Source organism: Nanorana parkeri, unplaced genomic scaffold (assembly GCF_000935625.1).
Source record: "Nanorana parkeri isolate BGI_ZX_2015 unplaced genomic scaffold, ASM93562v1 scaffold1798, whole genome shotgun sequence".
Taxonomy (NCBI): domain Eukaryota; kingdom Metazoa; phylum Chordata; class Amphibia; order Anura; family Dicroglossidae; genus Nanorana; species Nanorana parkeri.
The window spans coordinates 208546-225374 of NW_017308066.1; the positions used below are offsets into that span (position 1 = coordinate 208546).

A 16829-nucleotide genomic window follows, 5' to 3' on the forward strand; every position below is an offset into this window, starting at 1 on the left:
TGTGCCAGGCTCCATGCACTGTCCCCAGGATCCAGCTGGTCATCACATTCTCCTGCCAGCTCCACCGCCCCGGTCACACACACACACAGTTCTGCTGCTCCCTGAGATAGATGCTCTGACTGTGAAGCCTCTCTCCACCAAGCTCCCCCCAGGACTCACATAATTAGCACAGGAACCCAGGAGAAGAGCACAGATCTACAGCTGTGACAGGGGAGGGAGGAGAGAGACACAGGAGAGACAGCACAGAGTGAGAGAGAGAGAAAAGGAGGAGAAGGATGGAGGGAGCACAGGAGGGAGGGGGGGAGCAAGGAGGAGAGAGGAGGAGACATATAAGAAATATAATGAAAAGGACTCTGAACACAGAGAATACACAATGATCCAGAGGTGTGACAGGTATATACAAGGAGGCGATGCAATCCACACATATAGAAGATAATAATGTGTAGCTGACAGGTGTGATGGCACAGATCATTGTACATGGAGATGTCGAAGGAAGGCACGTGGTGCAAGCCCATCCTTGTCACAGGGACCAGAAAGGCTGATTTAGATTTTTAGCGATAAACATGTCAATGTGAGCTCCATATGGAAAAATATCTTATTAAAATATGTTCATCATTTATTTTTTCTACGTCTAGTTTGGATTCGTATATCTGATATGGGACGAAGTATGAGGACAGCTGTCAAAATGATGGAATTCAGGTGTCTCCAGTGAAGTGTTAATGCTACAACATACAAATTGGTTGTAGACAGTTGTGATCTTCCAGCCTTGTGTTCACAGCTTGGTGAAGGCCACCATGACTGTCCCCTGTGTACAAAGCCAGCTCTATAAGGACATGGTGTGACCAGTTTGGTGTGGAAGAACTCTGCGTCCTGCACAGAGCCCTGACCGCAACCCTACTGAACAACTTTGAGATGAACTGGAACGCCAATTGTTAACCCGGTCCTTTCATCCAACATCAGTAATGACCTCAACCCTACTGGACACATTTGGGATGAATTGGAATGATGATTGTGAGCCAGGACTTCTCCTCCAACATCAGTACCTGACCTCACACATGGGACAAATTCCCACAGACACCTTACAAAATCTTGTAAAAAACCTTCCCAGAAGAGTGGAAGATGGAATAGCCACAAAGAGTGGTGTGGTAGTGGGGAGCAATATTAATGGCCATGGTTTTGAAAAGGGACATCTAACAAGCTCATATAGGTGACGGTCAAGTGTCCACAAACTATTGACCATACAGTGTATAGTATATGAGGCAGACATATTTGCACTGCTGCTTAGCAGTGTTGTGTCTCTGCCCCTCCCACAATGCAGAGATTTCCTCCAGTAGTTTGTAGCTCTGCCCCTCCCACAATGGTGAGATTTCCTCCAGTAGTTTGTGTCTATGCTCCTCTCACAATGGTGAGATTTCCCCCAGTAGTTTGTGTCTCTGCCCCTCCCCCAATGGTGAGATTTCCCCCAGTAGTTTGTGTCTCTGCCCCTCCCCCAATGGTGAGATTTCCCCCAGTAGTTTGTGTCTCTGCCCCTCCCCCAATGGTGAGATTTCCCCCAGTAGTTTGTGTCTCTGCCCCTCCCCCAATGGTGAGATTTCCCCCAGTAGTTTGTGTCTTTTCTCCTCCCACAATGGTGAGATTTCCTCCAGTAGTTTGTGTCTATGCTCCTCTCACAATGGTGAGATTTCCCCCAGTAGTTTGTGTCTTTTCTCCTCCCACAATGGTGAGATTTCCCCCAGTAGTTTGTGTCTCTGCCCCTCCCACAATGGTGAGATTTCCCCCAGTAGTTTGTGTCTCTGCCCCTCCCACAATGGTGAGATTTCCTCCAGTAGTGTGTAGTTCTGCACCTCCCATAATGCGGAGATTTCCTCCAGTAGTTTGTAGCTCTGCCCCTCCCACAATGTTGAGATTTTGTGTCTATGTAGCTCTGCCCCTCCCACAATGCAGAGATTTCCTCCAGTAGTTTGTGTCTATGCTCCTCTCACAATGGTGAGATTTCCCCCAGTAGTTTGTGTCTTTTCTCCTCCCACAATGGTGAGATTTCCCCCAGTAGTTTGTGTCTCTGCCCCTCCCACAATGGTGAGATTTCCCCCAGTAGTTTGTGTCTCTGCCCCTCCCACAATGACGAGATTTCCTCCAGTAGTGTGTAGTTCTGCACCTCCCATAATGCGGAGATTTCCTCCAGTAGTTTGTAGCTCTGCCCCTCCCACAATGTTGAGATTTTGTGTCTATGTAGCTCTGCCCCTCCCACAATGTTGAGATTTTGTAGCTCTGCCCCTCCCACAATGGTGAGATTTCCCCCAGTAGTTTGTGTCTCTGCCCCTCCAATAATAGTGAGATTTCCCCCAGTAGTTTGTGTCTATGCTCCTCTCACAATGGTGAGATTTCCCCCAGTAGTTTGTGTCTATGCTCCTCCCACAATCTTGAGATTTCCCCCAGTAGTTTGTGTCTATGCTCCTCCCACAATGGTGAGATTTCCTCCATTAGTTTGTGTCTCTGCCCCTCCCACAATGGGGAGATTTCCTCCAGTAGTTTGTGTCTCAGCCCCTCCCCCAAGCCGATAATGAACATGTCGCTATTACATTGAGTATCTCCAATTTTTTGGAGCTTGATGATCAGACTAGTTGGAAACCTTTGAACTTGCAAGATTTTGATACCTTTGAAATTCTGCATGAGGATTTGTGCAGTCTTCGGAGAATTATACAATTCGCTATTGTTCCTATTCGCTATCCGCTATCTGGGTTCCTATTAGATCTGACAAACCTAAATGGAAATATTTAAGCCAATTGAAGAATTGATTACCTGTATCACCGATAATCCTGATCAGATCATTACTGATGGAAAATCAATCAGAGAATATTATATATATATATATATATACGGTATATGAGGAGCTGCTCTGTATTCCTGTAGGGATGATGGAAATGAACACGCAGTGACTGCAGCACCGTCCCCCTCATTGTCTAGTTAGTTCAGTTTAATCTCTTTCTGCATTCCTGCCAGCTACGCAGATTATGGATCAATTCAGCTGAACAGGTCCCAGGCCCGAGGCATGCCGGGCGCACAACCATCTGATAGGATATAGGTCAGGACACAAAGATGGAGGAGATCTGGCTGCGGAGAATGGTGCATTGTGGGAGGAAAAACTCTCTCACGGCTAATAAAGCGAGCAATAAAAGTGGAATGAGATCAGGGCGTTGTAGAGAAGACGGATACAATGTACAAAAACGTGTATACTTGTAAAGATCTACACTGCAGTTACATAGTATATAGAGTCTGGAGATGGAGATGGAGAGTCTGAGTATATAGAGGTGGAGAGTCTGAGTATATAGAGGTGGAGAGTCTGAGTATATAGAGGTGGAGAGTCTGAGTATATAGAGGTGGAAAGTCTGAGTATATACAGGTGAAGAGTCTGTGTATATACAGGTGGAAAGCCTGAGTATATAGAGGTGGAGAGTCTGAGTATATAGAGGTGGAAAGTCTGAGTATATAGAGGTGGAGAGTCTGAGTATATAGAGGTGGAGAGTCTGAGTATATAGAGGTGGAGAGTCTGAGTATATAGAGGTGGAAAGTCTGAGTATATACAGGTGAAGAGTCTGTGTATATACAGGTGGAAAGCCTGAGTATATAGAGGTGGAGAGTCTGAGTATATAGAGGTGGAGAGTCTGAGTATATAGAGGTGGAGAGTCTGAGTATATACAGGTGGAGAGTCTGAGTATATAGAGGTAGAAAGTCTGAGTATATAGAGGTGGAAAGTCTGAGTATATAGAGGTGGAAAGTCTGAGCATATACAGGTGGAGAGTCTGAGCATATAGAGGTGGAAAGTCTGAGTATATAGAGGTGGAAAGTCTGAGTATATAGAGGTGGAGAGTCTGAGTATATAGAGGTGGAGAGTCTGAGTATATAGAGGTGGAGAGTCTGAGTATATAGAGGTGGAGAGTCTGAGTATATAGAGGTGGAGAGTCTGAGTATATAGAGGTGGAAAGTCTGAGTATATAGAGGTGGAAAGTCTGAGTATATAGAGGTGGAAAGTCTGAGTATATACAGGTGGAGAGTCTGAGGTTTTTTTTAACCTCGCTCAATTCGGAGCTCGGGGCCTTGGAAATACATTTTTGGAATATACATGTCTAGAATGCATCCAGTGTTACCTTGTAGCAGTAAAATGTTATGTGAGAGAGACGGATTGAAGATATTGTGGAGGAAATTTTGAACTTCTAGGCCTCTGGCCTGTAAAAGAATCTATAAAATAAAGTATGAAATACAGCTCTGTGACTCCTAAGAATGCACACACATGTACATCCCCCCGCACACACATGTACATCCCCCCGCACACATGTACATCCCCCCGCACACATGTACATCCCCCCCGCACCTCCCCATTGCCACCAAAAACTCAAAATCACTTACAAAGGTGGAAATGTCCTTTAAAACGGAATTGAATCAAAACTTTCTTTCTTTGTTGCTTTTAATACAGTTATTAAGGGCTGCCTGTGTCCCCTCTGGGAAGATGTAACCTCACTTCCTGTCCTGGGTGACCACACTCCAAGCATGGGAAATGTTGATGAACTTTGGTTTGCCTGTGCTGAAATCAGCCTCTAATATCCCCATGCGGCACAGCTAGTCAAATTAGCTTAAACCCAATCCCATCCTCCCCTTGCCCCACCTGGAGATTCCTTACAAGTATGTTATGATGGGTTTTTATCATTATTATTTGCTTTTTCCAAAGTCTTCAGGCCAGTCAGGTTATGCTGTAGGGTCGTATTCCGGTTTACCTCTTGTTTGGACCAGGCGGTCCTCACTGATGAAGAGGCGTGATGATGCCAGCACATTGTGAATACAGGTGGCAGCACCCCATCAAGAAGTGGGCCCATGATGCCTTGCACTCACAGTATGTCCTCAGTCTTCAGAATGATGCTGGGCATCTCAGTACTCCTCTGAAGAGCCCTCAGCCCTGATGCAAGCGGTGGGCGGGCTCTTGGGAGGAGTTATGCAAATATCAAAATGCCTTGATGGGTGGATGTCAGTCCGGAGGAGGAGGGTGTCCTTAAGCTGGTTGTATTTGCATGCAGACCACCCTAGGTAACACCCACATGTGATGCTGAGCCTCCATGATTGAAAGAACTGAAATCCAATGAATGAAAGAGGCGGGGTCAGGAAAAGTCAGGCAGGGGAGGAAAGTCCGGCATGGTCCGGATGCCCTCGAGCATCTTCTGATGCACATTATGAGAAGCTCGCAGTGTGCAGTGAAATCAGAGGAAGCCATTCCAGCCCAGGAAAGGAGCCGGTACAACTGTACAAGACTGAAGGGAAGGACGGAGGTCAGATAGAAGACTGAAGGGAAGGACGGAGGTCAGATAGAAGACTGAAGGGAAGGACGGAGGTCAGATAGAAGACTGAAGGGAAGGACGGAGGTCAGATAGAAGACTGAAGGGGAGGACGGAGGTCAGATAGAAGACTAAAGGGAAGGACGGAGGTCAGATAGAAGACTGAAGGGAAGGACGGAGGTCAGATATAAGACTGAAGGGAAGGACGGAGGTCAGATATAAGACTGAAGGGTAGGACGGAGGTCAGATAGAAGACTGAAGGGGAGGCTGGAGGTCAGCTTTAAAACAGAAGGTTGTGGCTGTAGTTGCTGCATATTGTAAATCTCTATAATTCTTAAAAGTTTCTTTGGAAATAAAGTCCATCTAGACTAAGAATATGGGAGAAATAATGGCGGGATGATCGTATGATATTACATTAGAATGCGGAGGGAGATAAAGGAAGTTGACTGTATCCGGCGATGGCTGCTGTTTATATGAGCAATAAAGAGGTCCATCTATTACGGCTGGAAATGTCGCATATTAATGGAAGTTTGATTTATGTCCTATTGAAAAATAAATGCCATTGTCTCATAAACACAGAGAACTTCTAGATGCTTCTTGACATAACCGGAGTCATTTCTGAGAATCGGGAGAGTAATGTAACCGTACAAAGCAACAAACAGGATTTAAAGACTTCTTCTGCAGAAAGAACGATGATACGGCTCGGAATCAAAGTGGAGCTCAAGCTAAAAGGTTTCCTTTAAGTTATAGATCGGGGGCGGAACTGCCAGCAGGTGTCTACTGCAGTCTGTTTGCTTGTTGTGTAGCACAGTGGTGTAGTGGTTAGCGCTTCTGCCTTGTAGCACTGGGGGGGTCCCTGGTTTGAGTTCCACCCAGGCCACGCTCTACAAAGAGTTTGCGTGATCTCTGGTTTCCTCCCAAAGACACGCTAGAAGGTTACTTGGCTCCTGTCTAAGTTGGCCCCCTATGTATGCATGGGAGATGGGGACCTTAGATTGTAAGCTCCTTGAGGGCAGTGACTGATGCGAATGTGCACTGTGTAAATCATCTGTGCTATATTAATACCAATAATAACCTTCACTTCCTGTCCTGGTGACAAATCTCCCCCAAAGAGCCATAAAATGTTCATCTTCCATACACCACAAAAAGAGAAGATGTTGGCCAGCGTTTCATTCTTCCATGCCCATAGAATTGATGCTTTCTAAGTTGTACCACGCCAAGGCCACTTTCCTTCACCCACTGGCACCAGGGCCAATATGGGACTTGCCTCCTCCTGACAATGGTGTCCAGACCACACACTATTTCAAGCCTGTGTGGCCCTGATCCATTGCTATTTGTTTTGACATGAAGCATCAATAAACAGATGTGTTCTTCACTTCAATATGGTGTGCTGGTGACATCTTTAACAAGTTTCAGTATTGGCGGCGCCATCCGCGGTCACTTCGAGCATCCATGCCGACAGGGATACCCGGTGAGGAGTGCAGCAGGATTCTGGAATACACAGAACACACACACACTACTGACACAATTTGCCCACAAGAATGGCTTTTTCCAGATGATTAAACCATAATCAAGGGCTCAACCTGCCAGGGTAGGAGTCATGCAGTGGTTCTAATAAAGTTCATTGAAATTGAAGAAAAAAATAACAGAGGTGTATGGACTAATAGTTTGGTGCAAGAACCAACTGTTTGCAGGTTGTTTTTTTTTTCATCTGTCTGATCTCTACTTCCTTCCCTCTGTCAACGACTTGAAGGCATCGTCTGCTTGAAGCCACAAATATGACGTTGTCCCATGATCTGGACGAAGATGAGGGACTGTCATCTCATGTCTATGGCTATTTCTGGCATTTTGCCCATCTAGGTGAGCAGCAGTTGAGCTGCAGCCGTCCATCTGATGAGAGTCTAGGCCAGACTATCTCAACCTTTTTCCCTGAAGGAACCCTTGAAATAATTTTCAGGTTTTAAAGGAAATCAAATAATAATAATGGCCAGAAATGAATGAAGACAGATTTCCTTACTTTGGTGGTCAACATAGTGCTCCCTTACATTGCTGGCCTGCGGAGACATGGCCCTTTACATTGGTGGTCTGTGGAGACATGGCCCTTTACATTGGTGGTCTGTGGAGACATTGTCCTTTACATTGCTGGTCGGTGGAGGCATGGCCCTTTACATTGATGGCCTGTGGAGACATGGTCCTTTACATTGGTGGTCTGTGGAGACATAGTCCTTTACATTGCTGGCCTGCGGAGACATGGTCCTTTACATTGGTGGTCTGTGGAGACATGGTCCTTTACATTGATGGTCTGTGGAGACATGACCCTTTACATTGGTGGTCTGTGGAGACATGGCCCGTTACATTGGTGGTCTGTGCAGACACGGCCCTTTACATTGGTGGTCTGTGGAGACATGGACCTTTACATTGATGGTCTGTGGAGACATGACCCTTTACATTGGTGGTCTGTGGAGACATGACCCTTTATATTGGTGGTCTGTGGAGACATGGCCCTTTACATTGGTGGTCTGTGCAGACATGGCCCTTTACATTGGTGGTCTGTGCAGACATGGCCCTTTATATTGGTGGTCTGTGGAGACATGGCCCTTTACATTGGTGGTCTGTGGAGACATGGTCCTTTACATTGATGGTCTGTGGAGACATTGTCCTTTACATTGATGGTCTGTGGAGACATGGCCCTTTACATTGATGGTCTGTGGAGACATGACCCTTTACATTGGTAGTCTGTGGAGACATGGCCCTTTACATTGGTGGTCTGTGGAGACATTGTCCCTGCATGAAGTCTGAACAAAGATGGCTCTGTCCTACTGGAGAGGAAAGCAGAGTACTGTGATCTTTATGAGTGGTAATAAATACCTGGAAGTGTTACACTGAAGCATTAGTTACAATGCATGGACTCAGTGGACCATGAACATGTGAGCCTTACCTCCCTTTCTGAGATGCCAAAGAGGGACACAATGTAGCACAAACAATGTAGGCAAAGAACACCCCCTGCCATCCCCCCCAGTTATGCCAACCATGAAGAATCACTATGCAGAAGTCTTCAGGCCAGTCATGTGAGGTCTGCATATTAGATCAAAGAGGGACAAAGGAGACGGAAAGAGGGACGGAAGGATTTGGTTCCATAAGGACATTTGGGAGCTACATATGACTCAACATCACCATATTAATCTGATTGTTGGGTCAGCTTCTATCAGTGTGACATTTCTATGGTTTTGTTCTCCATTATCTTGTGTTGTACTTTGTTGTTATTTTTCCTGTTTACCGGTAAGGAACGCAGGCGCGGTTGCATGTGACCGCTGCCGCCGATGAATATGAAGGATTTACATTGCTGGTCGGTGGAGGCATGGCCCTTTACATTGATGGCCTGTGGAGACATGGTCCTTTACATTGGTGGTCTGTGGAGACATAGTCCTTTACATTGCTGGCCTGCGGAGACATGGTCCTTTACATTGGTGGTCTGTGGAGACATGGTCCTTTACATTGATGGTCTGTGGAGACATGACCCTTTACATTGGTGGTCTGTGGAGACATGGCCCGTTACATTGGTGGTCTGTGCAGACACGGCCCTTTACATTGGTGGTCTGTGGAGACATGGACCTTTACATTGATGGTCTGTGGAGACATGACCCTTTACATTGGTGGTCTGTGGAGACATGACCCTTTATATTGGTGGTCTGTGGAGACATGGCCCTTTACATTGGTGGTCTGTGGAGACATGGTCCTTTACATTGATGGTCTGTGGAGACATTGTCCTTTACATTGATGGTCTGTGGAGACATGGCCCTTTACATTGATGGTCTGTGGAGACATGACCCTTTACATTGGTAGTCTGTGGAGACATGGCCCTTTACATTGGTGGTCTGTGGAGACATTGTCCCTGCATGAAGTCTGAACAAAGATGGCTCTGTCCTACTGGAGAGGAAAGCAGAGTACTGTGATCTTTATGAGTGGTAATAAATACCTGGAAGTGTTACACTGAAGCATTAGTTACAATGCATGGACTCAGTGGACCATGAACATGTGAGCCTTACCTCCCTTTCTGAGATGCCAAAGAGGGACACAATGTAGCACAAACAATGTAGGCAAAGAACACCCCCTGCCATCCCCCCCAGTTATGCCAACCATGAAGAATCACTATGCAGAAGTCTTCAGGCCAGTCATGTGAGGTCTGCATATTAGATCAAAGAGGGACAAAGGAGACGGAAAGAGGGACGGAAGGATTTGGTTCCATAAGGACATTTGGGAGCTACATATGACTCAACATCACCATATTAATCTGATTGTTGGGTCAGCTTCTATCAGTGTGACATTTCTATGGTTTTGTTCTCCATTATCTTGTGTTGTACTTTGTTGTTATTTTTCCTGTTTACCGGTAAGGAACGCAGGCGCGGTTGCATGTGACCGCTGCCGCCGATGAATATGAAGGACAATGGAGATCAGTCTGAATGTGTGTAAATGTTGAAAGAAAAAACAAATCTGCATAGAAGGAGCATAAACACGGACCGACATCTCTCCTCCCGAGCAGCTGAATTGCCGGAGGCGTCCAGCTGGGTCTTGGAGCCTGAGGGTTCTGTGAAGGAGACCCCCGTCCACCTCTGCCGACCGCCTGCCAGGAGCCGCGATGACCCACGCCGCTCTCTGATGGATGATCCTTCAATTCTTTAAGTCAGCGTTTCTCACACCGCGAGGCCGGCCACCCAACCCAGTGATGGCTCCCAGACCGCAAATGTCTTTATTTAAAATGATAGAGCTGACATAAAATGATAGAGCTGACATCAAATGATAGAGCTGACATAAAATGATAGAGCTGACATAAAATGATAGAGCTGACATCAAATGAGTTTAGTGTTATAATGTAATCTTTGAATGAAATGAGTCTCCCCTCCCCCAGTGATCAGATCACAAAAAATTAGGGCGGTGCAAATTAACGATTAATTTCTCGATTAATCTTTCATCTTTTTGATCGATAACATTTTTTTGATCGCTAATGAAAACACTCCCCTCTCCGCCGGCTTCCGGGAGTCCCGTCGGAGATCCGGTGACGTCACGGACATCGACGTCACCAGCCCAAGTGGCTCCGTCACATCGACGTCACCGACCCAAGTGGCTCCGTAGGCTAACGAAGGGAAGGGGGGAGGAGTCCGGTGACGTCGATGTCCGTGACGTCACCGGACTCCTCCCCCCTTCCGTTCGTTAGCCGACGGAGCCACTTGGGCTTGCGAGTTTGCCCAAGGAACTTTCTGCACGAGCGCCAGCCAAGGCATTGGCCTATACACATACAGCACAGCAATGAAGTAATACAATGAACTAGGATCACACTAATCCAGCACGTTATTTTTCTGAGTTGCCCCACTCCAGCGGCGGCCATATTGAGTGGGGCACCTGAGATTAATAACGTGCTGGATTAGTGGGATCCTAGTTCATTTTATTACTTCATTGCTGTGCTATATGTGTATAGGCCAATGTAGTTGGATCTGTATGTGCGTTATCATTCATCGAAATTAATCGATTTTTAAAAAATTTGATTAATGGAACACGAAAATTTTAATCAGTAACAGCCCGACAAAAAATGGAACTTTGTTGCAAACCACAACTAGGGATGAGCTTTGGGTTTTGGGTTGAGCATGGGCTCGTGGTGAACCCAACTTGTTCACAAAAACTGTAGCAACAAATGACCAATAATGCGCTTGCTGGAGTTTGAACTTGGTCTGGGGTAGACGTGTGCGTTTCGTTCCAAATCAAAATTGGACGAATTTTCTGAAATTCCGACACATCCGCATTTCTGAATCCCATTCCATCTGAATGTGTCCGAATCAGATTTTCCGCTTCCGAATTTCAGATCCAGTTCAAATTTCATTCAAAAACTAAATCGGACATGTGACTTTTCTGGCCAATCAGATGTGTTTTTCAGTTTAATGCATCCGAATGGGTCTGAACACGAATTTTCGTTACGGCAACATGGGAGCCGTATACAGTATATACTAGGGATGCACTGATACCGCTTTTTTTCTGGTATCGAGTATGAGTACCGATACGTTGCTTTCTGTACTCGCCGATACTAAGTACCGATACCGGTGCTTCCGCTGGCATGGAGCAGGCTTCCCGGGCAATCAGGAAGCCGGGCGGCGGGTAATGACATAATGCCCTGCTTCACAATTGCCTGGGAAGCCGGCTCCATGTTGTTTGGCTGGTTTGATTGTGATTGGCCGGGTCAGCTTCCCAGCCAATCAGCATCGAGCCGGCTTCTCAACCAATCAGGATGCCGGGCGGCGAGTAATGACCCGCCCCCCTGGCTTCCTTATTGGCTGGAAAGCCGGCTTCCCGGCCAATCAGCATTGAGCCGGCTTTCCGGCCAATCAGGAAGCCAGGAGGCGGGCCATTACTCTCTGCCCAGCTTCCTGATTGCATGGGAAGCTGGTTCCATGCTCCCCTACTGCACTGCACTGAAAATTTCCTCTGACCAGAAGTTGTGGTGTTTTGGGCAGGTATGGGAGCATTTGGGGCGAGTACTCGCCCAAACACTCAGTATCGGCACCGATACCGATACTAGTATCAGTATCGGTGCATCTCTAATATATACATATAATAGTAAAGCTCAATCTCCTAGACCCGAATAGCATTCAGGATCCAAAGGTCCTACTACTGAGGAGAAAGCAGCTCCTGCCTATTTAATGAGTATATATAGCTTCTCCCATGCACACATAGAGATACAAAGGATACACTGTAACAACGTATTGTATCCATGGCCCTGAACATGTTACATGTTACAGTTGCTACATACTGAAAACCAAGAGGCGGGACTAATTCTAGAAACTCAGGACTGTCCCTGGAGTAGGAGGGACAGCTGATGGCTTTGTAATGGCGCACCGCGATTCCTAAACCCACAACAGATCGATGCAGAATAACAGATTTCTGTAGAATTTGGGGACGGCTCCGGGTGGCACCCAGAGATCGGCAGACGTGACACCGCTGGTAATTGGGGAGTCTCTGACTCCCACTCCACCTCCTCCAATAAGGAGCAGCTCAGCCAATCACAGGAGGCAGAGCTGATTAATTGTGCGCTGAATGTCTTCGCTATTTATATCCGCTGCGCAGAGACATCTCAACAGGTCGGGAATAACGCTGCACACAATCACACGGAAATAGGTTAATTAAACATGATTCAGAGCAAGGCAGGAAACTGCGCAGAAAAGCCAGCGCTCCCGGAGAACCAGGCGAATTAACACTCCGATATGTATAGAACCAACAAGGAACGTACAGATTCCCGGGGAAACGGCGGCTGGTGTGCGGGTTCTGTCGTTTTCACATATACAACACGCACATTACAATGCTGTCACTTCGGGATTCAGCGCAAAGAGCAACCGGGACTTCAGAGGGCAAAGAGTGAAGGGCGGTAACCCATAGCAACCAGGATTCTCTGTACTGTAGTCAGGTCAGCAAAGGATACAATAAAGTCAATTCACATAGTAGACCGTCTTCTTCAACCAGTTTGTTTCCACCACAGCAATGGCTTAGAGGAGGGGCCCCAGGACAATGGCACACTGACACTCGGGGTCCCAGAACAATGACACGCTGACACTTGGGGACCCCAGAACAATGACACCCTGACACTTGGGGGTCCAGAACAATGACACGCTGACACTTGGGGTCCCAGAACAATGACACGCTGACACTTGGGGACCCCAGAACAATGACACGCTGACACTTGGGGGTCCAGAACAATGACACTGAGAATATGTAGATATGTTATGGAGAAGGCGTCCATCTCTGGGGTCCCGTATTCCGGGGCCGGGCCCTATCATTTTGAGCAGAGTTGATTCAGTTGTGGAATCCTCTTCCTGGGATACGGCAATCCCCCATCCCCCGCCAGCCTCCCGCATCACTGACATCGTTGGAGCTTTGCAATTAGCTCACAATTAATTACAAAGTTACAACATATTAGAAGCGGCGCGCAGCGTCACATAGAGCGGCACGCGTGTACACGACTGCTCTCCATCCGGAGCTCGCTGCCCGCGATGATCCATTTTCCTATCTTCACACAATTACAATTGTTAAAACTGACAAAGTTATTTTCCACTCGGCTGTTTTCCTGTAAATTGCAGATAATTAGTGATCCCCTCCCCCCTCCCTCCCCCACCTTGCAGAGTCTCGGGAGCCCCCCAGCATGTCAGACCTCGGTTTGTCAGACCCAGTAGGGGGCATGTCAGACCTCGGTGGGTCAGACCCAGTAGGGGGCATATCAGACCTCGGTGGCTCAGACCCAGTAGGGGGCATGTCAGACCTCGGTTCGGGTCAACCATAAGTTCAACATGAAGCCAATCTGTTCTCAACCTCCACATACGCGTGACCGGCTTTGAGCTCTTATCCGGCCCGGAGACGTCCCTACGAGCTCGCAGGTCTTGCCCCTCCCCCAGCCTGTGACTGGACAGTGGAAGGAGAAGCAGGAGACTGATGAGCTCACCTGTCCGTCATTCTGCTCTCTCCTCCTATCAGCACACCTGCTAAGCTGCTTCTTGCTGTCGCAGTCTGAGCTCTGCTGTACAAGGATTGATTAAAGTGTCAATGTAACCCTTCCAGGTATTTATTAGCTCTCATAGAGATCATAGTACTCCCCCTGACAATGCTTTCTTTTATTTGTTCCCCCCCCCAGAAGGACGGCAGCATTGTGTTCAGGCGTCATCCAGGGTCACCATCCACATCCTGGACTCAGAGATGACACAATGATGTAAATCCTGGGGCCTGGTGTTCACAAATGTCTGACACAGATCAGCCCCAGCGGCTGTCAGGAAGGCTCCTGTCTCCTAAAGGTCACCAGATAGGAATCCCCGAATGATGCCATTGTAATGTGCGCGGGGCCCCTTTACACAGCGGCGCTGGGATTGCCACTTATACCGGCACTGAGCTGAATTGCCGCCGACATACGCGCTCAGACCCGCGTGTCCCTTTCCTGGTGAAATCGATAATTATTAGGCGCACATCACCAGCAGCGAGGCGCGACCCGTTTAATTGACGGTTGGATCCGCCTCTTACTTACAATGAGAGCTTAATGACACTATTGTATTAACACACCAGCAGCAGCGCCGAGGCCCCCCGCCGCGTGACGGATCCCGATTATTTCCCTGCTGTAGTTCCTCGTCTTTCACCGCTCATCTACACGCCGCTCATAATGACGCCCAACGCGGCGAAATCCAGGGGAGCGAAAAAAACAGTTCCACCGGAGGAGTGGAATTCACAGACTGCACCACCCAATGAGAGCGCGGAGCAAAAGTGATATCTACAATATATATATATACTGTATCGCCAAAAGTATCGGGCCCCTCCCCCTCCAAATCATGTGATTCAGGTGTTCCAATGGCCCCCGGTGTATAGGACGAGATGTTTAGTTTCGCTTCGATTCAGATTTTGCTTATATTCGTTTCGGGATTCGGACGAAATTCGTTAGCGGTAGTCTGTACGAAATTTCGTTTTCGTTACGTTGCAGCAAAGTGACATTTGAGGGGGGGCATTTTTTTTAAAATCACTAATGTTATTTTGCTGCAACGAAACGAAAACGAAACAAAATTTCGTACAGACTACCGCTAACGAATTTCGGAATGGGAAATCCGCATTCGTTATATCTGTAATTCGGATACATCCGAATCTCTGAATTTCCGAAATTTCGTCCGAAATTTCAGAACGAAACGAATCGCACATGTCTAGTCTCCATTGACTTCAATGCGAATCTGTGTTTTGCGCGATAAATCGCCTAGGTGTGCGCCGGCACCTTAAAGTGACCGGAAAGTTCTTCTTATTTGTTTTTATGAATTAATTAAAGAAATAAAGAAATTCTGTATTAATCTGAAGCAACTTAAGTGACGACAGTTTCTCCCTAACGAGAACGCATTGATGAAACGCTCGCAATGTTCTCTTTCGCAATTATAAATATATAAAGCGCGGCGCCGTTCGCCTCTCATTAGGCCTTCCGTGTAGAACGACCTTGGAGATATAAAACAAAATGCAAAATCTTTTTCTTTTTCTTAAAAGTGCTGAAATTTGTCACCTGACGCGGGAAGAAAAATAACACGTTGTGATCTCCCTTCCGATCCACCGCTAATTGCGTTTACATCTCCGCGGGTCAGCGGGTCAGATATATATACACGTAGTATATATCTTATATACCTCATGGATCTCCATAGGAAATGGCGGATAATTACATTGTATTTCTTTATCATATCGCCGCCTTCCACCCACACACCTCACATACAGGTCTTATATACGAAATATTAGATCCTCCTCACTTCCTGTATGTCAAAGATGCTCGTCAGTACTTCTTACTTGTCTAACCGTTATACAGCGCTGCGGAATATGGCGGCGCTATATAAATAATCGCCATTGTATATCTTTGTGTAGATTTTCTGCCGATGATAAATCATCAGACGAGTGCTGGAGACCGTACTGCCATAGAAATCATATCATCATCACCGCTTCTCCATCTCTCTCTCCATTTCTCTCCCTCCATCTCTCTCCATCTCTCTCTCTCTCCCTCCATCTCTCTCCATCTCTCTCTCTCTCCCTCCATCTCTCTCCCTCCATCTCTCTCTCCCTCCCTCCCTCTCCCTCCATCTCTCTCCCTCTCTCCTCTCTCCCACTTCTTATTTGTTTTTATGAATTAATTAAAGAAATAAAGAAATTCTGTATTAATCTGAAGCAACTTAAGTGACGACAGTTTCTCCCTAACGAGAACGCATTGATGAAACGCTCGCAATGTTCTCTTTCGCAATTATAAATATATAAAGCGCGGCGCCGTTCGCCTCTCATTAGGCCTTCCGTGTAGAACGACCTTGGAGATATAAAACAAAATGCAAAATCTTTTTCTTTTTCTTAAAAGTGCTGAAATTTGTCACCTGACGCGGGAAGAAAAATAACACGTTGTGATCTCCCTTCCGATCCACCGCTAATTGCGTTTACATCTCCGCGGGTCAGCGGGTCAGATATATATACACGTAGTATATATCTTATATACCTCATGGATCTCCATAGGAAATGGCGGATAATTACATTGTATTTCTTTATCATATCGCCGCCTTCCACCCACACACCTCACATACAGGTCTTATATACGAAATATTAGATCCTCCTCACTTCCTGTATGTCAAAGATGCTCGTCAGTACTTCTTACTTGTCTAACCGTTATACAGCGCTGCGGAATATGGCGGCGCTATATAAATAATCGCCATTGTATATCTTTGTGTAGATTTTCTGCCGATGATAAATCATCAGACGAGTGCTGGAGACCGTACTGCCATAGAAATCATATCATCATCACCGCTTCTCCATCTCTCTCTCCATTTCTCTCCCTCCATCTCTCTCCATCTCTCTCTCTCTCCCTCCATCTCTCTCCCTCTCTCTCTCTCTCCCTCCATCTCTCTCCCTCCATCTCTCTCTCCCTCCCTCCCTCTCCCTCCATCTCTCTCCCTCTCTCCTCTCTCCCTCCATCTCTCTCTCTCTCCCTCC

General features: G+C 46.8%; 1 protein-coding gene across 1 annotated transcript in view; it reads right to left on the reverse strand.

The window, feature by feature from the left end:
- CNTN4 (contactin 4) overlaps positions 1 to 224 on the reverse strand; it is a 122150-nt gene extending 121926 nt beyond the window's left edge. Inside the window, exon 1 of the mRNA XM_018571640.1 lies at positions 160 to 224. The gene's annotated coding sequence lies outside the window, so the exon portion shown is untranslated. The remainder of the gene's footprint in view (positions 1 to 159) is intronic.
- Between the last annotated feature and the right edge of the window lie 16605 nt (positions 225 to 16829).